Source organism: Dendrobates tinctorius, unplaced genomic scaffold (genome assembly GCF_039654945.1).
Source record: "Dendrobates tinctorius isolate UK_male_01 unplaced genomic scaffold, ASM3965494v1 ptg000030l, whole genome shotgun sequence".
Lineage (NCBI taxonomy): Eukaryota > Metazoa > Chordata > Amphibia > Anura > Dendrobatidae > Dendrobates > Dendrobates tinctorius.
The window spans coordinates 27720855-27744509 of NW_027361698.1; positions in this window are offsets into that span (position 1 = coordinate 27720855).

Sequence of the window (23655 nt, forward strand, 5' to 3'; positions counted from 1 at the left end):
GAATTAATGGCTGCTTCGTATGGGGAATAAAGCAGTGACCTAAGTTCTTGTCTTAGACAGGTTAGATCAGATTGTTTTTGAGGAGAAGGAGAAGATAGGCCTAGTAGACTCCTTTCCATCTCACGTATTGCCAACTGAACCTTGTTTATTTTTTCCCTACTTTCTCTTTTACTTTAAATGCTATACTCATAATAATGCCCCTGATGGTCGCCTTATGAGAGCACCAGTTGAGGGAAGGATTAGTGGAATCTGGGTTGTTTTCAAGAAAAAAGTTGTCCAATGCTTTCTTGATTGTCGCCCTATGAGTCGGACCATGTAAAATGCTGGCATTACACTTTCACAATCTGGCATTTTTTAGGGTAGGGCCTATTAGTATTTCTCCAATGACCGGGGAGTGATCTGAAATCGTCCTGTTTCCAATATACACCTTACTGATTTTTGTGAGGGAAAAAATGTCCGGCACAATCAGCTCTATTCTGGACGCCGATTGGTGGACTGTAGAGAAATGAGTGAACTCCTTGGAAGCGGAATTCAAACATCTAAACGTGTCATACAGCTCATTTCTGTCCAACCACCAATTTAAGTTGTCCGATGCCAGTCTAGAAGCAGAGGAAGAATCCAAGACATTGTCAGGAGTGAGATTAAAATCTCCTAATATTAGAAGATCGGCCTTTCTCACCTCTATTACCTTCTTCATAAGCTTTGAGAGAAACCTGGTTTGATTTTTGTTGGGTGCGTAAACGTTTACCAAGGTGTATGTTTGACCGTTAATTTCACAAACAAAAATATGAAATCTGCCCCCTTTGTCCCCGTATTCCTCTAGGGCCTTAAAGGGGACAGAGTTCCTGATTACGGTTATCACTCCAGCCTTTTTACTGGAATTGCAGGCCTCAAAGATGTTGGGGAAACTGTGATGATTAAAATAAGGGTGGTTTCCGTCTAAAAACTTTGTGTCTTGTATACATGCGATATCGACCTGCGAGCTAACCAGTTCCCTCCATAGAGTGTGTCTCTTCTGTGGGCTATTCAAACCTCTAATATTATAGGACAGAATTTTGTAGCTCATATCGGCAATATTAAAAGTACGATAATAAAAATATATGAAGAGTGCTGGTCAGAAAACTGATTGAGGACCTAACGGACAAAGAAGTCCTAGAGAGCAAGATATCTGCAATAACAATATAACAATTAACCTTTTGGTTAGTATACTGAAGATATAACAATTTACAATATGACTAAACAGAAATATACTTTTTAACAGTCAATGAAAATGACTATAGGATTAATAAAGAAAACACTGCCCAAGCAGAACTACCTCAATAAAGCGGGGGTAATGGAAGTGGGTGGGAATAGAGGGAAAACCTCAAAGCAAAGAATGTAGTAGAGGCCCCAGCCACATAGAGAGTGTTCCCAGAATGAGGAAGTCTCAACCATTGCCGGGTTGAGCAGTATCCAGAGAGCTAAGGAAGTTAAGTCCTTTGTCTGGGGTAAAGATAGGAATTATTCTTCCCCTGTAAAGGATCAAGAGTTTTAGCGGGAAACCCCACTTGTAAGCAATTCCCTTGTCATGAAGGGCTGTAGTAATATTTCTAAAGTTCTTTCGTGCCTCCAGTGTGTCCTTGGAGAGGTCGGGAAAAACCTTTAGATCCTTGTGTGGTTCAGGGAATGTTTTCTGATCTTTCAAATAGTTGAGGATCCTTTCTTTCGTTTGGAAAAAGTGAAATCTGAGAATAGGGTCTCTCGGGAGATCGGTAGAGAGTTTAGGAGGTCTCGGCAACCTGTGGGCTCTATCAATTATTAAGTCCGCCTCTGAAAGGTCAGGTAGGGCCTGCTTGAAGATAGTTTTGATGTGATTTGATAGATCCTCTTGGATGACACTTTCCGGAATACCTCTAATCTTCAAATTATTCCGACGGCCTCTGTCCTCAAGGTCTGTCAGTTTGGCTCGCAGCTTGCGAACTTCTGATGTAAGATAGTCCAGTTCATCATAGGTAATCGAGGATCTATGTTCCAGCCTATTTATTCGATCTTCATGTTTAGATAACTGCTTATCTATCTTATCAATTTTTTCACAATACTTTTGAAAATTAGAATCCAAGTCGGCTTTGATCTTTCTGCTATGAAGGTCAAGCTTACTGTCCATTATGGCGATCAAATTGCTTACTATGGAATCCATAAAGGCCTCCTGGTTAAGTTGGCCCGGTGTCATAGAGTGAGAAGATATATGTGAGGTTACCGGGTTTATGACCATATGGGACCCAGAGTCATCATGTTTAATTGTGCTTTTTGCAGGAGACTGATTGGGTGAAGTATCGCTAGATTCAGCGTCATCCTCAGCTTCTGAGGCCTCCCTGGAGAAAGAGAATTTCTCATTCCAATCTCCGGGGTTCATCCTTTTTAAATTAAATGAGAAGTCCATTTTTATTGGAGATGATTTACTCTCTAGAGGTCTAGAGTTTACCTTGCGGTCCGGAGGCTGATAGCTGTCCCTGGGTGGCGATCGAGACCTGCGTCTGGGCAAACTCAGGGTATTGGCCCGGTCTCTGGTTTGGTTTCGATGTCCAAAGGATTTATCTTGTTTTTGACCAACTTGTGGTTTGGATGGTGTTGTAGGGTTAGTTTTCCCCTTAAATTTTTGGTTACTCATGATTCCGGTTCAGACGTGTCTTCAAGGGGGAGCTTGAATGTTGTTAGAGCTGTTAAAAAGGGTATGTGATGTGATGTGAGGTCGCACAGGGGGAGGAGGGAGTAGGAGTAGTAGGGAGGAGGCAAATAAGATCCTCCGTAAATCTCCTCAGGCAATCTGTGCTCTGAATGTTACGGCGGAGAGGTGGAGGTATGGCCCGTCTCCTCGTTTCTTATAGGAGACAAAGCTACTGGAACAAAGTACCGAAGCTGCAGCACGTCACCTCAGGAGGGGACACGAGTCATAAGTCTTGATTGTTTTCTGCAGCCCCTAACAGTGATTGCTGTCAGCGGTTGTTTCAGTTTGTTGTTTCACCTTCCAGACGCTCTGCTGCTGGTGAACTAAGTGGTGCTATGAAGTGGAGCCGTATCTGCTTGCAGCTGAATTGCCTGAGTGCTTCCTCTCACTTTCTGTGTTGCTGTAACTATGGCGTTTGTGAGCCGGCTGAGACAGAACTTTGGGGCCGCTGATGCCCAGAACGCAGAGACGGCATGGGAGCTGCGCTTCCGTTTAGGCATGCCCGGGGGGGACGGCCGCTTTGCGTGTCTTCAAGGATTCAGCATTGATAGTAGGGGAGAGAGCGGTGTATCTATAGGAGCGCGTCTCTTACCCTCTGTGAACCGATCTCCTCAGCTTTGCGCCTGGGTGCCTGGATGTACGGCGGCAGTGTGCCACTCCAGCGTCGCTGCCTCCCTCTTGAGAGCCACCAATGGCACCGCTGCGGCTCTGGATCGCCGCCAGCCACCTGTCGCTCCCTCTCCTTCTTTCAATAAGGCGGGCACTTTAGTGGTGCTGCGGGGGTGTCGCGGTGGCTAGAGTCCGGTGTTAGTGCACCTCTCCTGCTGTGATGGCCTCTGCGCCGACATAGTGTTGACACCACAGCTGGGCTGTAAGATGCGGCCTAGTGGAGTAGGCCTCTATTTGTAGACTCGCTTCTGGTGGGTCCAGGTCGCAAATTTTTTCATCAAAATGGTCCCTTTGTTGCTAGGGACTAGTCCCAGAAAGTTTTGGGCTTTCAGTGCTTGATTTTTGCCGAAATAAAAGTAGGATTGGGAGGTTTTCCCTCAGAGCTCCCGAATCCTATGTCCTACATGTGCCAGGACATAGGCCACGCCCCCGGTCTTGTCTCCTCTCAAGCCTTTCAATGCTCTTGGTTTCACTGTGGACAAATGCCCTGGTAAATGCTTACGAAAAGGTGTCTTCATAGTGGTGTCAGGCAGTGACCCGCATTGAGTTTTGATGTCAATCACATTGAAATGAAGCTCTACATTCATTATTATATGGTGGGAACATTGGGGAAAATGAGGACAGATAACGTTAGCAGTATGAACATCACTCCACGTAGTGGGAACCATTAGTCAAGATGGTGGATAATCCTAGAAAGACCACCATACAGAATCAGAAATATTGGAAGAAGGCAGCAATGCAAGTTACAAGATAGTTTATTAGTCCAAAAAAGTTCATCTACAACATTAGGCTTTCTCAAGTGTAGAGAGCTTGAGAAAGTTGATGTTGTAGCTGAAACATTGCATGTTGGAAAACTAATACACAATTTACAACAACATTGATCTTTGTGGTTCTCCTGATGAAGAAGTCAAATCACTTCAAAACGCATAGAGATTAAACTGCACTGTTCCTCACATGCCATGTACTGAATTTTCTTGATTCTATAAGCAGCAGCGCAGCATACCTGCATCTCCTTGAGAAATCTCATTGGATAATGAGATGATGAGGGTGTTGAAATAGGCTTGTTTGGAGAGGTGAAGGACAGTGTTGTATGTTTTAAGCATAAACTTATAATGGATGAAATCTTCAGACAGATTGGATTTTCTCCACAGACTTTCGGCGCACCTGGAGCACTGCTGTAGGAAACGTGTTTGCAGTGTGTGCTAGGGTTTGTCGCCGTCTGTGCCGAGTTGTTCTATGCATAGGAGGCGCTGCTTCATCCAGGGCACTTTGCAGTGCTTCGTTATAATGCTGCATGAGAGGGAGGAGATTGGGGCCAATGATGTGTGCAAATTCTTCATAAGTTTCTGGATGTTAATGGCCTGTATATTTCTATAAGTGTGGAAAGTGGGGGTGTCCTGGGCAGGATGGCAGTTCTTGACAAAGAATGAAGAAGGTTGAAAGAAGGTTGTGGTCAGAGAGCGGGAAAGGGGAGTTGGTAAAATCATACACTGAGGAAAGCCGGGAGAAGACCAAGTCGAGGGAGTTTCCATCTTCATGCAGAGGAGAGTTAGTAAGCTGCGAAAAGTCGCTCAGGTTAGAGATAAAAGGTGAGTAGCAGATGGGGAGAGGGGAATAGCAATGGGAATGTTAAAGTCTCCCATGATGAAAGTGGAAATGTGGAAGCCAGGTGGCAAAGTGATCCAGGAACTGATGGGAGGGGCCCAGAGGACGATGCACAACCGCCACACACATGGAGAAGGGGATGTAGAGTCTGACAGCGTGGACCTCAAAAAGAAGGGAAGATAAGTGAGGGTGCTTGAGGTATAACCTGAAAGGTACATTTGGGTGATAGAAGCAGACCAACGCCTCCACCTGCTCTATTGTCCGATCTTGGACACAAGGAATGCGACACTTGTAGCCCATGTCCTGGATACGTCTGTGTGTGGTGGCTCTTGAAGCAATGACCCCAGCAGCAGTACACTCCTTGTGAATCTCCCTCAAATTTTTGAATGGCCTTTTCTTAACAATCTTTTCAAGGCTGCGGTTATCCCGGTTACTTGTGCACCTTTTTCTTCCACACTTTTTCCTTCCACTCAACTTTCCATTAATATGCTTGGATACCACACTCTGTGAACAGCCAGCTTCTTTAGCTACAACCTTTTGTGGCTTACCCTCCTTGTGGAGTTTGCAAATGACTGCCTTCTAGGCATCTGTCAAGTCAGCAGTCTTCCTCATGATTGTGGAGTCTACTGAAACAGACTAAGGGACCTTTTTAAAGGCTTAAGCCCCCGTTACACACTACGATATCGCTAGCAATATCGCTGTAAAGTCACCAATTTTGTGACGTTGCAGCGATATTGCTAGCGATATCGCTGCATGTGATACTTACATCCGACCCGCTCCCCCGCTGCTCATCGTTGGTCGCGCGAGAACGTCCTGGACCATTCCTCATTGGCCACTTCCTGCTGCGCTTCCTGTGGCGCCGACGAGCGAGGCGTGGACGCGGGCGGGAGGACTCCAGGATCGCCGCGTCTGACAGGTAAGTAGCGACCCCCGACTGCTGCTATGTCGCTGGTGAGATCTGCCTGTGTGGCAGCTCACTAGCGACCACTTAGCAATGCACCAGCGATCCATATCTTTGTCGGGATCGCTGGTGCATCGCTAAGTGTAACGGTACCCTTAGAATGCCTTTGCAGGTGTTTTTTGTTAATTATTCTAATTTACTGAGATTATGATTTTTGGGTTTTCATTGGCTGTAAGCCATAATCATCAACAGTAACAGAAATGAACATGTCAAATAGATCATGCTGTAATGACTCTATATAATATGAGTTTCACTTTTTCTATTGAAGACCTGAAATAAATTAACTTTTTGATGATATTCTAATTTTATGAGAAGCACCTGTATGTGTTTTACTATGTATATAGTAATTTTCATACTTTCCTTTTTCATTTAGTGACGCTATAAATGTAGCTTTTGAAATGTTATATACCTTTTGCATTACTACTGATGAGCATCCAGGATGTCATAGATAACATAACATCCTATTGGATATCAGATTGTTATCCATATTTATTTTTCCATCCAAAATTGGGAGAAGCTCTGTACCAAGTTACTGATAAAAATTATTTTAGTAAATCCAGCTGGAAAAACAGGACTTAACGATTTTAGATGTTGCCATAACTTGTATTATGTTACTGTATTAATGTCCATTTCAACAGAGAGAGAGCATGTAGAGACTATTATGTTCTGTGATATTTAAAAATATCTTTAAAACAGCTAACCTCTAATATGTTTTCACAAGATATTGTTAAAGCAACACTCCCATCAAAGTTTTTATCCTTTTTAACGTATTTCAATCATCATATTATATAACACTGTGTACTTACAATTGCTCATTTTGCCTTTCTACCCAGATAATTCTCTTTTCCATTAGGTGTATGACATCACGTGATTAAAAATCGACTAGCTGAACCCTTCTAAACTATGTTGAAGCAGGAAGTCAAATTTCCCTGTATGAGTCATCACTGCAAAAGTCACTGGTGGTGGGGGAGAGCGGCTGGGTCAGGAGTTGAGGAGGTGAATGATAAATGCAGGGACAAGAGACTTCCTGTTACTACATAGAGCAAAGAAAATAGAAGAATTAACTGGGTATAAAGGAAAAATGAGCAATTGTAAGTACACAGTGCTACATAATATGATGACTGCATGACTGCAATATATTAAGAGGATAAAAACTTTTATGGGAGGAGTGCTTCTTTACGGAAATGCTTGTGTGGAGAAAGGATGATCCATAGAACTTATTGAACAAATTTTGACTTTTCTTTAAAGCTCTCCACACAGATAAGACTTGCAGTGGTTCTCTATTTCAGTTGAACGATAGTGGTGACTATTTTGGTTTGCCAATAAAATAGCTCAAGGTGATTCTTATGACAAGCGAAAAATGCCTGAATGCCACTGTATACAGGCTGATGAATATCTATTTCTGATCTTTGGGATACTGGTCATTTCTATTCATGTCCACTGACCAAATCACAAACAAGCAAATACAGTAAGTTTGTCACTTAATGGCATTTTCCATGCAGACTTTACAATCTTCATTTGTAGGCAGCACATCACCACGCAAAGAATGTCCTGGCAGCAATAATCAAACTGTGTACAAATACATGGTATTAAAAGGAGTCCCCCCCAAAAAAAAAATCATTTTAATCAATAAATTTTGGATTAAAAATAAGTTCCAAATTTGGTTAAAATAAAAAAAGTTCCTGTGCTGAGATACCTGTGGCCCTGCTGTGTACTGTTGTAATGGCTGTGTCTGACCATGAAGCAGGGTCGGACTGGCCCACCGGAGAACTGGAGGATTCTCCATTGGGCCCAGGCTCTGACACCTGCTGGCATATTGGCCAGCAGCTGCCTAGGGCCCCCACTGCTCCAGTGGCCCCCCAGCCAGTGGTGTGTCGCAAATAGCGGCACACCCAGCTGCTATGGGGCCCCTGAGTCAAGGGGGGCCCTCCCGCTGCCAGGAGCAGCAGCTGGAGACAAGCCCCTGTCCCTGCTGCTAATGGCAAATAAATATTCACGCTTCACCACGCCCATGGGGGTGTGGAGAGGCGTGAATACCATTTCTCTAGCGGGCAGTGTTAGCCATGAAGCTGCGGCTAACACTGCCCGCTAGTGCTGCTGAATCTGGGCCCCGGTGGTGGGCCCCTAAAGGGGGGCGAACACTAATTGCAATCCCTGCAGCTTTTGACCAGAGCTGCAGGGATCCAAGTCATGATCCGACACTGTGTGTCCTCTTTCCTGCTCACCTGCCCGTCACTTCCTGTCTGACTCAGCGAGGCTGGATGGCGTCATCATTCAGCCCGGCTGTTTTAGAGAGGAATCTGCCGGGATGTGCTGCGGGGCACCTGTGGAGAGGTGAGTGTGTGTGTTGCGGTGCTTTGTTTGTGTGAGAGAGTGGTTGTGGTGCTGTCTGTGTGTGGTGCTGAATGTGTGATGGTGTGGTGTGGGCTGTCCACTACTGGATGACCGCAGTATAAAGGGAATATGTCACCACACTTGACCTATCTATACTATTAATATGGGCATACAGGTTATAGAATGCTTATAAAAGTCTTCCCGGTATGTCTCATAGCAGATGTGTTGTTGTTGTTGTTGTTGAGAAATCATCTTTTATCACTTTATATAAATGACTAGAGTTGAGCGACTTTTGGTTTTTTAGGGTCGCGTTTCGTTTCGTGAAACCCGACTTTTCCAAAATTATTATTATTATTATAGGGAAAAGTCGGGGTCGTCCCGAAACACGAAACCCAATGTAAGTCAATGGGGAATAAAAGTCGGCAGTGAGAGGAGGACAGGAAACACACCTACAGTGCCCATTTGAATGCCAAAAGCATCAATTCTTCTTACTTAAGCTTGTCAACCTTAATTAACTTCATAATACAAGTTACGCACTGAAAAATGGGGGTTATTTGGCTAAAGTTGTGGGGGGGGAGGGCTGGCTGCAGGTTTTCATGTGCCCTGGGCGAAAGAGCGCCCCTTTAACACATACCACAACTCATCATGCTCCGATACGGCAGAGAAATAGCGGTATAGTACAATGAAAAATACCTCACTTTTTACATCTCATGACGAGGCCCATCTATTTCTCCATACAGAATCATTGGTCCCATATAATGTTTGAAACAGTATATGATGAGCTCCACATAATGCTACAGTATTAGAGTTGAGCGAAACGGGTCGAAAAATTTCAAAAGTCGCCGACTTTTGGCAAAGTCGGGTTTCATGAAACGAAACCCGACCCTAGGATGAGGTAGGCCACGAGGTCGGCGACTTACGCGCCAAAGTCGCGTTTCAAAAGTTTGTTTAGCGCTCTTTTTCAGCCAATCAGGATCCACGGACACTGTGGGCAATGTGATGACATAGGCAGGGGTCACCACCATCTTTCAGAAGGGCATGCAAGTGATTGGCTTGCTTTGGTGGGCGTCACAGGGGGTATAAAAGGGCGTGCACGCCGACCGCCATCTTACTTCTGCCGATCTCAGTATAGGGAGAGGTTGCTGCTGATTCTGTAGGGAGAGCGTTAGGCAGGGAAGAAGACAAAAAAACTGCTTCTGCTGCTAGCGATTTGGCCTGCACAACACACCAGTCACTGTGTGTGCAGTGCAAGGGGAGGCTATATAGTGGTGTATCAGTGGTGTTGGTTGTTGGGCTGCCTTCTAAGGCTTCCTGACATTCCTGCATTGCTGTTTACTCACTGCTCCGCAAACTGCTTTTTTAAAAGCAATCCCAATTTTTTTTTTTTGTCCTGCTGAGAAGAAAAAAAAACTGCTTCTGCTGCTAGCGATTTGGCCTGTACAACACACCAGTCACTGTGTGTGCAGTGCAAGGGGAGGCTATATAGTGGTGTATCAGTGGTGTTGGTTGTTGGGCTGCCTTCTAAGGCTTCCTGACATTCCTGCATTGCTGTTTACCCACTGCTCCGCAAACTGCTTTTTTAAAAGCAATCCCAATTTTTTTTTTTTGTCCTGCTGAGAAGAAAAAAAAACTGCTTCTGCTGCTAGCGATTTGGCCTGCACAACACACCAGTCACTGTGTGTGCAGTGCAAGGGGAGGCTATATTGTGGTGTATCAGTAGTGTTGGTTGTTGGGCTGCCTTTTAAGGCTTCCTGACAGGCTGGCATTGCTGTTTACCCACTGCTCTGCAAACTGCTTTTTTAAAAGCAATCCAATCTCCCTTATCCTCTAGTCACTTTTGTCACAGCTGTGCCATCGAGCCTGTCACATAGCGCTCAGATATCAGTGGGCCTCACACAATCCAAAAGTGTCCAGTGTCCACAAGTGTGTGCAGAAATTCAAAATCTCCCTTATCCTCTAGTCACTTTGGTCACAGCTGTGCCATCGAGCCTGTCACATAGAGCTCAGATATTCATTGGGCCTCACACAATCCAAAAGTGTCCAGTGTCCACAAGTGTGTGCAAAAATTCAAAATCTCCCTTATCCTCTAGTCACTTTGGTCACAGCTGTGCCATCGAGCCTGTCACATAGCGCTCAGATATTCATTGGGCCTCACACAATCCAAAAGTGTCCAGTGTCCACAAGTGTGTGCATAAATTCAAAATCTCCCTTATCCTCTAGTCACTTTGGTCACAGCTGTGCCATCGAGCCTGTCACATAGCGCTCAGATATTCATTGGGCCTCACACATTCCAAAAGTGTCCAGTGTCCACAAGTGTGTGTAGAAATTCAAAATCTCCCTTATTCTCTAGTCACTTTGGTCACAGCTGTGCCATCGAGCCTGTCACATAGCGCTCAGATATTCATTGGGCCTCACACAATCCAAAAGTGTCCAGTGTCCACAAGTGTGTGCAGAAATTCAAAATCTCCCTTATCCTCTAGTCACTTTGGTCACAGCTGTGCCATCGAGCCTGTCACATAGCGCTCAGATATTCATTGGGCCTCACACAATCCAAAAGTGTCCAGTGTCCACAAGTGTGTGCAGAAATTCAAAATCTCCCTTATCCTCTAGTCACTTTGGTCACAGCTGTGCCATCGAGCCTGTCACATAGCGCTCAGATATTCATTGGGCCTCACACAATCCAAAAGTGTCCAGTGTCCACAAGTGTGTGCAGAAATTCAAAATCTCCCTTATCCTCTAGTCACTTTGGTCACAGCTGTGCCATCGAGCCTGTCACATAGCGCTCAGATATTCATTGGGCCTCACACAATCCAAAAGTGTCCAGTGTCCACAAGTGTGTGCAGAAATTCAAAATCTCCCTTATCCTCTAGTCACTTTGGTCACAGCTGTGCCATCGAGCCTGTCACCTAGCGCTCAGATATTCATTGGGCCTCACACAATCCAAAAGTGTCCAGTGTCCACAAGTGTGTGCAGAAATTCAAAATCTCCCTTATCCTCTAGTCACTTTGGTCACAGCTGTGCCATCGAGCCTGTCACATAGCGCTCAGATATTCATTGGGCCTCACACAATCCAAAAGTGTCCAGTGTCCACAAGTGTGTGCAGAAATTCAAAATCTCCCTTATCCTCTAGTCACTTTGGTCACAGCTGTGCCATCGAGCCTGTCACATAGCGCTCAGATATTCATTGGGCCTCACACAATCCAAAAGTGTCCAGTGTCCACAAGTGTGTGCAGAAATTCAAAATCTCCCTTATCCTCTAGTCACTTTGGTCACAGCTGTGCCATCGAGCCTGTCACATAGCGCTCAGATATTCATTGGGCCTCACACAATCCAAAAGTGTCCAGTGTCCACAAGTGTGTGCAGAAATTCAAAATCTCCCTTATCCTCTAGTCACTTTGGTCACAGCTGTGCCATCGAGCCTGTCACATAGCGCTCAGATATTCATTGGGCCTCACACAATCCAAAAGTGTCCAGTGTCCACAAGTGTGTGCAGAAATTCAAAATCTCCCTTATCCTCTAGTCACTTTGGTCACAGCTGTGCCATCGAGCCTGTCACATAGCGCTCAGATATCAGTGGGCCTCACACAATCCAAAAGTGTCCACAAGTGTCTGCAGAAATTCAAAATCTCCCCTGTCCTATAGACACCTTGTACCTTGTTTTACATTACTATATAGTTTGTTGGATTTTGTCTACATTTCTACCAAAAATGAGGAAGGCTGGTGGAAGAGGCCGTGGAATTGGGCGGGGGTTGGCAGCTGGTAATGATGGTGTTGGTGGTGGATCTGATGGTAGTGGCAAGAGCAAAATAGGACCGAATGCAGGAGGTGTTGAGCCTGCGTCATCGTCTGGCTACATAAGGCCTCGAACGCTTAGTTTTCTAGGAGTTGGCAAACCGCTTTTAAAGCCAGAGCATCAGGAAAAAGTTTTGTCTTACATTGCTGACTCAGCCTCCAGCTCTATCGCCTCCTCTTCTTCAGTTGTAAAAAGTAAAAGCCCTGAGTCGTCATTGGAGGCTCATGTTCATGAACCACACCTTTCCTTGTGTCCTTCACCCCAACCAAGATTGAAGGATGACGCAGGCCATACTACTGATTACTCCATGGAGCTGTTTTCACATACCATGCCTGGATTATCAAGTCAAATGGTGAATTACCCAGGCCAAGATGAATCTGACATGGTGTGCACTGATGCACAGCCGCTGATGGATGATTCTGCTGGTACATTCACTCAGAGCACTACATTGTCCTCGCAGTGTACAGAGCCAGATTCTGACCCTGATGAGACTCAGGTGCCCCTTCCCGCACACTATACCACCATACACGGTGACACAGAGGAAGGTGCACATGACATAGAAGTGGAGGTGATGGATGACCCAGTTGTTGACCCAGATTGGCATCCATTGGGGGAAGAGGGTGCTGCTTCCAATAGCTCAGATGAGGAGCATCCACAGCAGACATCGACATCGCAACAGCTGTTATCTGGCAGGCCCGGAGCACTCCAAAGACAGGTTTCAAACATCAAAAGAGTTGCTGGACAGCTTGTCCAGAGGGTCAAAAGATCACAGCGTGCTAGGCCGCAAAATGTCTGCCAAAGTAGGAAGAGTGCAGTGTGGCACTTTTTTGACCAAAATCCTCATGATCAGGCCAAGGTTATCTGTAAGAAGTGCGCAAAGACCTTTAGCCGAGGGAAAAATCTGAAAAATTTGAATACCAGTTGCATGCTTAGACATTTAACCAGCATGCACTTGCAAGCGTGGACACAACACCAAACCTCAAGTGCCACATGTGCAACTGATCACAACGAAGGTAGTCAGCAACGCTACATTGTTTCCCCCACTGTAAGCCCACCGGTTAGCACAGCAGCAAATGTTGAGGTGTCGTTGCAAGGCCACAGCAGTCAGGGAATCCCACTGTTATATCAACGAAAGACTGATTCTAGGCCATCAGAAAGAACACCAACTCCATCACCATCATCAACCCTCTCTCAGTCCGCCCTGTCCACCGCTACTTCCACCATATGCAGCTCTCAAGTCCAGCTCACCCTCCCAGACACTATGAGTAGGTCAAGAAAGTACTCAGTCTCTCATCCGCGTACACTGGGTTTGAACGCCCACATTGCCAAACTAATCTCGTTTGAGATGATGCCCTTTCGGTTGGTGGAAAGCACAGCTTTCCGCGAACTCATGGCCTATGCAGTACCACGCTATGACCTACCCAGTCGCCACTTCTTCTCTCGCAAAGCCATCCCAGCCCTCCACCTTCATGTGAAAGACCGCATTGTCCATGCACTCAAGCAGTCAGTGAGCGGAAAGGTGCACCTCACAACTGATGCATGGTCCAGTCGGCATGGCCAGGGCCGTTACGTGTCCATCACTGCGCACTGGGTTAATGTGGTGGATGCAGGGTCCACAGGGGACAGAGGTGGTGGGACAGTGCTGCCTAGCCCACGGTATAGGAAACAGTTGGCTGTAGGCGTTCGACCCTCCTCCTCCTCCTCCTCCAGAAGCGAAAGCTCGTCCACAGAGCGCAGTCGTACGAGCACTCCATCTGCAGCTGCCACTGTTGCACACGATGTGTCCCCCTATCGAGCAGCTAGTGGAAAGCGTCAGCAGGCTGTGTTGCAGATGATGTGTTTGGGCAACAGACACACCGCCGAGGTGCTGGCCGAGTACTTGAAGCGACAAACTGAATCATGGCTGGGCAATGTACATCTTGAGGCAGGCAAGGTAGTTAGTGATAACGGCCGTAATTTTGTGGCAGCCATAGCCCTTTCAAAACTCAGCCATATACCTTGCTTGGCTCACACCTTGAACCTGGTGGTGCAGTGCTTCCTCAAAAATTATCCGGAGTTAACAGCCCTGCTCCAGAAGGTGCGAAGACTGTGCGCGCACATCCGCCGGTCGCCTGTACACTCCGTTCGTATGCAGAAGCTGCAGCGATTGCTCCACCTTCCCAACCACCGCCTCATTATCGACATTGCAACAAGGTGGAACTCCACCCTGCACATGGTGGAGCGGCTGTGCGAGCAGAGGCAGGCCATAATGCATTTGTGGGAGGATACACGGCCAGGCACTTTGAGAGCAGACATGGAGTTGACAGGTGTGCAGTGGTCGAAGCTGAAAGACCTCTGTAAAGTCCTTCAGTGTTTTGAGGAATGCACACGGCTGGTAAGCGCAGACGACGCCATCCTAAGCATGAGCATCCCACTTATGTGTCTGCTCATGCAAACTTTGACGCACCTTAAGGAGCAGGCGTCTGCAGCCAATGTTGATGAGGAGGAAGAGGAGGAGGGAATCCTTGATGACATTCAGCCATTGTCTGCTCAGGGACCTCTCCTGGACGAGGTGGAGGAAGAAGAGGAGGAGGAGGAGGATGATGGGGATGATTACTTAGGGGAGGAGGATGCATCTCGTGGGGCAAGTGAAAATGTTGGCGTGGCAAGGTCTGGTACAGGGTTTGTGCGTGACTGGAGGGATGTGGATTTGCCAGAAAGTGCTCCTCCAACCAGCACTCGCAGTGCATCATTGACACCGGGAACATTGGCCCACATGTCAGATTATGCCTTGCAGATCCTAAAAAGGGTACGCATTGCCAAAATGATGAACGATGACGACTACTGGTTGGCCAGCATCCTGGATCCATGCTATAAAGGCAAATTACAAAACATCATGCCACAGGAGAACCTTGACCTAATATTGGCTAATAAACAAGCAACTCTGGTAAATCGGTTGCTTGAGGCATTCCCAGCACACAGCCGTACGGGCCGGGGGCAGCTTGGCAGAGGTGTTCGTGGTGCACACAGCAGAAGTGGCGTTGGAGACAGGGGTTTCATGACAATGTTGTGGACTGATTTTTCAAGTACCGCTCACACAACTGGTAATACTGCATCGATGGAAAGTGACAGGAGACAGCAGTTGTCAACTATGGTTACAAACTACTTTTCCTCCCATATCGATGTTCTCCCATACAGGTCATTCCCCTTTGACTATTGGGCCGCTAAACTGGATACCTAGCCTGAATTGGCCCAATATGCCTTACAGGAGCTCGCTTGCCCAGCTGCAAGTGTGCTATCGGAAAGAGTCTTCAGTGCAGCTGGATCAATCCTGACAGAAAAAAGGACCCGTCTGTCAACCCAAAATGTGGATGATCTAACCTTCATTAAAATGAACCACGCATGGGTTTTCAAGGATTTTGTCCCACCTTCCTCTGATGACACATAGGGTGACAGAAAAATGGCTTGCTTTGGTCCACCTCTTCCTGGGACTTGACCTATTTCACCTTTTGCATCAGCTGAATGTCCAACATCAACATATGCCACTTTCTAAAACTCCCTAACTGTGCTGCCTCCCCCCCCCATGGCCGGGGTCACCACCTAGCGCACGACACCGTGCGAGTGCCGTTGCCCTGGACAGGTGGGTAGGCCGACTCTTGGGCGCGGGCACTGGTACAGGGTCCTTCATAGTGCAATCAAGTGTCTCTGACGGTGGTGGTGCACACCCGCCGTCAGACATACCACCGTACTATGAGGGGCCCAGTGCCAGTACCGACGCCCACGAGTGGGCCCCCCTTGCTTGGGCAGGGCCCCAGCATTTGCAATCTTTACCTCTCCCTGCTCCTCCGCTGTGTAGTCTGGGCCGTCAAATCCATACTGTGCCTAACACCGTCTGAGCCTGCCTCCTGATGTATAGACATATATTTTGAATGTGTACGCTATCCATACATGTTATCTGGGGAAACGGTACCCTTTCTAACCTTTGTGCAATCACGTGCAATCCATACTGGGCCTAACACCGTCTGAGCCTGCCTCCTGATGTATAGACATATATTTTGAATGTGTACGCTATCCATACATGTTATCTGGGGATACGGTACCCTTTCTAACCTTTGTGCAATCACGTGCAATCCATACTGGGCCTAACACTGTCTGAGCCTGCCTACTGATGTATAGACATATATTTTGAATGTGTACGCTATCCATACATGTTATCTGGGGATACGGTACCCTTTCTAACCTTTGTGCAATCACGTGCAATCCATACTGGGCCTAACACTGTCTGAGCCTGCCTCCTGATGTATAGACATATATTTTGAATGTGTACGCTATCCATACATGTTATCTGGGGATACGGTACCCTTTCTAACCTTTGTGCAATCACGTGCAATCCATACTGGGCCTAACACCGTCTGAGCCTGCCTCCTGATGTATAGACATATATTTTGAATGTGTACGATATCTATACATGTTATCCGGGGAAACGGTACCCTTTCTAACCTTTGTGCAATCACGTGCAATCCATACTGGGCCTAACACCGTCTGAGCCTGCCTCCTGATGTATAGACATATATTTTGAATGTGTACGCTATCCATACATGTTATCTGGGGATACGGTACCCTTTCTAACCTTTGTGCAATCACGTGCAATCCATACTGGGCCTAACACCGTCTGAGCCTGCCTCCTGATGTATAGACATATATTTTGAATGTGTACGCTATCCATACATGTTATCTGGGGATACGGTACCCTTTCTAACCTTTGTGCAATCACGTGCAATCCATACTGGGCCTAACACCGTCTGAGCCTGCCTCCTGATGTATAGACATATATTTTGAATGTGTACGCTATCCATACATGTTATCTGGGGATACGGTACCCTTTCTAACCTTTGTGCAATCACGTGCAATCCATACTGGGCCTAACACCGTCTGAGCCTGCCTCCTGATGTATAGACATATATTTTGAATGTGTACGATATCCATACATGTTATCCGGGGAAACGGTACCCTTTCTAACCTTTGTGCAATCACGTGCAATCCATACTGGGCCTAACACCGTCTGAGCCTGCCTCCTGATGTATAGACATATATTTTGAATGTGTACGCTATCCATACATGTTATCTGGGGATACGGTACCCTTTCTAACCTTTGTGCAATCACGTGCAATCCATACTGGGCCTAACACCGTCTGAGCCTGCCTCCTGATGTATAGACATATATTTTGAATGTGTACGCTATCCATACATGTTATCTGGGGATACGGTACCCTTTCTAACCTTTGTGCAATCACGTGCAATCCATACTGGGCCTAACACCGTCTGAGCCTGCCTCCTGATGTATAGACATATATTTTGAATGTGTACGCTATCCATACATGTTATCTGGGGATACGGTACCCTTTCTCACCTTTGTGCAATCACGTGTAATCCATACTGGGCGTGAGAACGGCTGGCGAGCTGTTAAGCAAGCTACAGCACCTGTGGTTTGCACACGTAAGTTTTTCATTTTTTCAGGAATGACGGTTAGGCCTAATTCCGGAACTGCGGTTGACCTGCACTTACTGGGAAATCATTGTAATCAGTGATCCCCATCACTAACGTTGTTCAGCGGGTTATCTGCACCTGTAAGCGACAAACGCTGGCCTTTTCAGTGTAGCGCACATGCAGCCACGGACATGTAAGGGCATGACACACCAGTTATTGGCCAATCTCATGTGCCAGAGCCTCACGTGTCCCTCTAGTAAGCCGGACTCGGACAGCGGGGCATGACGGAGTCTCGTTCGTTAACGGAATTAAGCTTGCAATGTGTGCATCTGTTCTGTAGCTGGCATGGTTGAGGTTTCCCAGGTGGAGTCGAATTTAACCGTAGGCTCCACTCCTGGTGGTGCCCTTCTGGACATTCCTTTAAGGTTCAGCTTTGCAACCATACTGCCCAAGTAAAACAAACACTTTGCCTTCATGAACGCTGTTTGGAGGGTCATGACTCGTGGGAATAACGCCGCCCAATCAGTTAACCTGCTAGAGAGATCATTCGTTGCTCCCAAGCATGACATCACACTCCCTAGGAAGAAGGTAATGCCACTGTGGCGACCGTACTCCTGGGGGCGACACAAGTGCACTGATGCCCAGCCACTGCTCGATTTATCTGCTGGTACATTGACCCAGACCACTACATTCCCCTCGCATGCTACACGACCTGAATCTGACCCTGATGAAACTCAGGTTACCCTTCCCATATACAGTTCCATCTTACACGGTGACAAAGAGGAAGCTGCAGATGAAAGTGCAGGTTCGGCCCACCCGCCATCAGACACACCACCGTACTATCAGGGGCCCTGTGCCAGTGCCGTCGCCAACGAGTGGGCCCCTCCTGCTTGCTCAGGATCACAGCACTTGCAAAGTTGAAATACTGTGCAGTGAGATGGAAGATGGGGACGACGAGGAGTCCAGACAAGTACAGGGATTCCCTAGCGAGGAGACTTATTTGATTGTTTTCTTTTCAATGTTGGGACAGCAATTTTTGGGGAGCACTATACTCTGGAGAATGATAGATGGGGCCCACCATACACTGGAACATTCCAAAGGTGGACATCAGACACTGGAGCAGCATTTACAGGGCCCATTATACACTAGAGCATTAGAAATGGGGCCCATTATGTTTGGAGCATTATTTGGGCCCATAAGACAGTGGAGCTTCATCCATGGGGACCAACATATACTGTAGCATTATGTGGAGCTCATCATATACTGTTTCAAACATTATATGGGACCAATGATTCTGTATGGAGAAATAGATGGGCCTCGTCATGAGATGTAAAAAGTGAGGTATTTTTCATTGTACTATACCGCTATTTCTCTGCCGTATCGGAGCATGATGAGTTGTGGTATGTGTTAAAGGGGCGCTCTTTCGCCCAGGGCACATGAAAACCTGCAGCCAGCCCTCCCCCCCCACAACTTTAGCCAAATAACCCCCATTTTTCAGTGCGTAACTTGTATTATGAAGTTAATTAAGGTTGACAAGCTTAAGTAAGAAGAATTGATGCTTTTGGCATTCAAATGGGCACTGTAGGTGTGTTTCCTGTCCTCCTCTCACTGCCGACTTTTATTCCCCATTGACTTACATTGGGTTTCATGTTTCGGGACGACCCCGACTTTCCCCTATAATCGGACGATCTTGCTCGACCCGACTTTTGGAAAAGTCGGGTTTCACGAAACGAAACGCGACCCTAAAAAACCAAAAGTCGCTCAACTCTATACAGTATATGGGCCGAACCTGCACTTTCATCTGCAGCTTCCTCTTTGTCACCGTGTAAGATGGAACTGTATATGGGAAGGGTAACCTGAGTTTCATCAGGGTCAGATTCAGGTCGTGTAGCGTGCGAGGGGAATGTAGTGGTCTGGGTCAATGTACCAGCAGATTCATCGAGCAGTGGCTGGGCATCAGTGCACTTGTGTCGCCCCCAGGAGTACGGTCGCCACAGTGGCATTACCTTCTTCCTAGGGAGTGTGATGTCATGCTTGGGAGCAACGAACGATCTCTCTAGCAGGTTAACTGATTGGGCGGCGTTATTCCCACGAGTCATGACCCTCCAAACAGTGTTCATGAAGGCAAAGTGTTTGTTTTACGTGGGCAGTATGGTTGCAAAGCTGAACCTTAAAGGAATGTCCAGAAGGGCACCACCAGGAGTGGAGCCTACGGTTAAATTCGACTCCACCTGGGAAACCTCAACCATGCCAGCTACAGAACAGATGCACACATTGCAAGCTTAATTCCGTTAACGAACGAGACTCCGTCATGCCCCGCGGTCCGAGTCCGGCTTACTAGAGGGACACGTGAGGCTCTGGCACATGAGATTGGCCAATGACTAGTGTGTCATGCCCTTACATGTCCGTGGCTGCATGTGCGCTACACTGAAAAGGCCAGCGTTTGTCGCTTACAGGTGCAGATAACCCGCTGAACAACGTTAGTGATGGGGATCACTGATTACAATTATTACCCACGAACAATGATTTCTCAGTAGGTGCAGGTCAACCGCAGTTCCGGAATTAGGCCTAACCGTCATTCCTGAAAAAATGAAAAACTTACGTGTGCAAACCACAGGTGCTGTAGCTTGCTTAACAGCTCGCCAGCCGTTCTCACGCCCAGTATGGATTACACGTGATTGCACAAAGGTGAGAAAGGGTACCGTATCCCCATATAACATGTATGGATAGCGTACACATTCAAAATATATGTCTATACATCAGGAGGCAGGCTCAGACGGTGTTAGGCCCAGTATGGATTGCACGTGATTGCACAAAGGTTAGAAAGGGTACCGTATCCCCAGATAACATGTATGGATAGCGTACACATTCAAAATATATGTCTATACATCAGGAGGCAGGCTCAGACGGTGTTAGGCCCAGTATGGATTGCACGTGATTGCACAAAGGTTAGAAAGGGTACCGTATCCCCAGATAACATGTATGGATAGCGTACACATTCAAAATATATGTCTATACATCAGGAGGCAGGCTCAGACGGTGTTAGGCCCAGTATGGATTGCACGTGATTGCACAAAGGTTAGAAAGGGTACCGTATCCCCAGATAACATGTATGGATAGCGTACACATTCAAAATATATGTCTATACATCAGGAGGCAGGCTCAGACGGTGTTAGGCCCAGTATGGATTGCACGTGATTGCACAAAGGTTAGAAAGGGTACCGTATCCCCAGATAACATGTATGGATAGCGTACACATTCAAAATATATGTCTATACATCAGGAGGCAGGCTCAGATGGTGATAGGCCCAGTATGGATTGCACGTGATTGCACAAAGGTTAGAAAGGGTACCGTTTCCCCGGATAACATGTATGGATAGCGTACACATTCAAAATATATGTCTATACATCAGGAGGCAGGCTCAGACGGTGTTAGGCCCAGTATGGATTGCACGTGATTGCACAAAGGTTAGAAAGGGTACCGTATCCCCAGATAACATGTATGGATAGCGTACACATTCAAAATATATGTCTATACATCAGGAGGCAGGCTCAGACGGTGTTAGGCCCAGTATGGATTGCACGTGATTGCACAAAGGTTAGAAAGGGTACCGTATCCCCAGATAACATGTATGGATAGCGTACACATTCAAAATATATGTCTATACATCAGGAGGCAGGCTCAGACGGTGTTAGGCCCAGTATGGATTGCACGTGATTGCACAAAGGTTAGAAAGGGTACCGTATCCCCAGATAACATGTATGGATAGCGTACACATTCAAAATATATGTCTATACATCAGGAGGCAGGCTCAGACGGTGTTAGGCCCAGTATGGATTGCACGTGATTGCACAAAGGTTAGAAAGGGTACCGTATCCCCAGGTAACATGTATGGATAGCGTACACATTCAAAATATATGTCTATACATCAGGAGGCAGGCTCAGACGGTGTTAGGCCCAGTATGGATTGCACGTGATTGCAAAAAGGTTAGAAAGGGTACCGTTTCCCCGGATAACATGTATGGATAGCGTACACATTCAAAATATATGTCTATACATCAGGAGGCAGGCTCAGACGGTGTTAGGCCCAGTATGGATTGCACGTGATTGCACAAAGGTTAGAAAGGGTACCGTTTCCCCGGATAACATGTATGGATAGCGTACACATTCAAAATATATGTCTATACATCAGGAGGCAGGCTCAGACGGTGTTAGGCCCAGTATGGATTGCACGTGATTGCACAAAGGTTAGAAAGCTTACCGTTTCCCCGGATAACATGTATGGATAGCGTACACATTCAAAATATATGTCTATACATCAGGAGGCAGGCTCAGACGGTGTCAGGCACAGTATGGATTTGACGGCCCAGACTACACAGCGGAGGAGCAGGGAGAGGTAAAGATTGCAAATGCTGGGGCCCTGCCCAAGCAAGGGGGGCCCACTCGTGGGCGTCGGTACTGGCACTGGGCCCCTCATAGTACGGCGGTGTGTCTGACGGCGGGTGTGCACCACCACCGTCAGAGACACTTGATTGCATTATGAAGGACCCTGTACCAGTGCCCGCGCCCAAGAGTCGGCCTACCCACCTGTCCAGGGCAACGGCACTCGCACGGTGTCGTGCGCTAGGTGGTGACCCCGGCCATGGGGGGGGAGGCAGCACAGTTAGGGAGTTTTAGAAAGTGGCATATGTTGATGTTGGACATTCAGCTGATGCAAAAGGTGAAATAGGTCAAGTCCCAGGAAGAGGTGGACCAAAGCAAGCCATTTTTCTGTCACCCTATGTGTCATCAGAGGAAGGTGGGACAAAATCCTTGGAAACCCATGCGTGGTTCATTTTAATGAAGGTTAGATCATCCACATTTTGGGTTGACAGACGGGTCCTTTTTTCTGTCAGGATTGATCCAGCTGCACTGAAGACTCTTTCCGATAGCACACTTGCAGCTGGGCAAGCGAGCTCCTGTAAGGCATAATGTGCCAATTCAGGCCAGGTGTCCAGTTTAGCGGCCCAATAGTCAAAGGGGAATGACCTCTGTGGGAGAACATCGATATGGGAGGAAAAGTAGTTTGTAACCATAGTTGACAACTGCTGTCTCCTGTCACTTTCCATCGATGCAGTATTACCAGTTGTGTGAGCGGTACTTGAAAAATCAGTCCACAACATTGTCATGAAACCCCTGTCTCCAACGCCACTTCTGCTGTGTGCACCACGAACACCTCTGCCAAGCTGCCCCCGGCCCGTACGGCTCGTGTGAGAACCATCGCCGCTGCTGTGTGCTGGGAATGCCTCAAGCAACCGATTTACCAGAGTTGCTTGTTTATTAGCCAATATTAGGTCAAGGTTCTCCTGTGGCATGATGTTTTGTAATTTGCCTTTATAGCGTGGATCCAGGATGCTGGCCAACCAGTAGTCGTCATCGTTCATCATTTTGGCAATGCGTGGGTCCCTTTTTAGGATCTGCAAGGCATAATCTGACATGTGGGCCAATGTTCCCAGTGTCAATGATGCACTGCGAGTGCTGGTTGGAGGAGCACTTTCTGGCAAATCCACATCCCTCCAGTCACGCACAAACCCTGTACCAGACCTTTCCACGCCAACATTTTCACTTGCCCCACGAGATGCATCCTCCTCCCCTAAGTAATCATCCCCATCATCCTCCTCCTCCTCTTCTTCCTCCACCTCGTCCAGGAGAGGTCCCTGAGCAGACAATGGCTGAATGTCATCAAGGATTCCCTCCTCCTCTTCCTCCTCATCAACATTGGCTGCAGATGCCTGCTCCTTAAGGTGCGTCAAAGTTTGCATGAGCAGACGCATAAGTGGGATGCTCATGCTTAGGATGGCGTCGTCTGCGCTTACCAGCCGTGTGCATTCCTCAAAACACTGAAGGACTTTACAGAGGTCTTTCAGCTTCGACCACTGCACACCTGTCAACTCCATGTCTGCTCTCAAAGTGCCTGGCCGTGTATTCTCCCACAAATGCATTATGGCCTGCCTCTGCTCGCACAGCCTCTCCACCATGTGCAGGGTGGAGTTCCACCTTGTTGCAATGTCGATAATGAGGCGGTGGTTGGGAAGGTGGAGCAATCGCTGCAGCTTCTGCATACGAACGGAGTGTACAGGCGA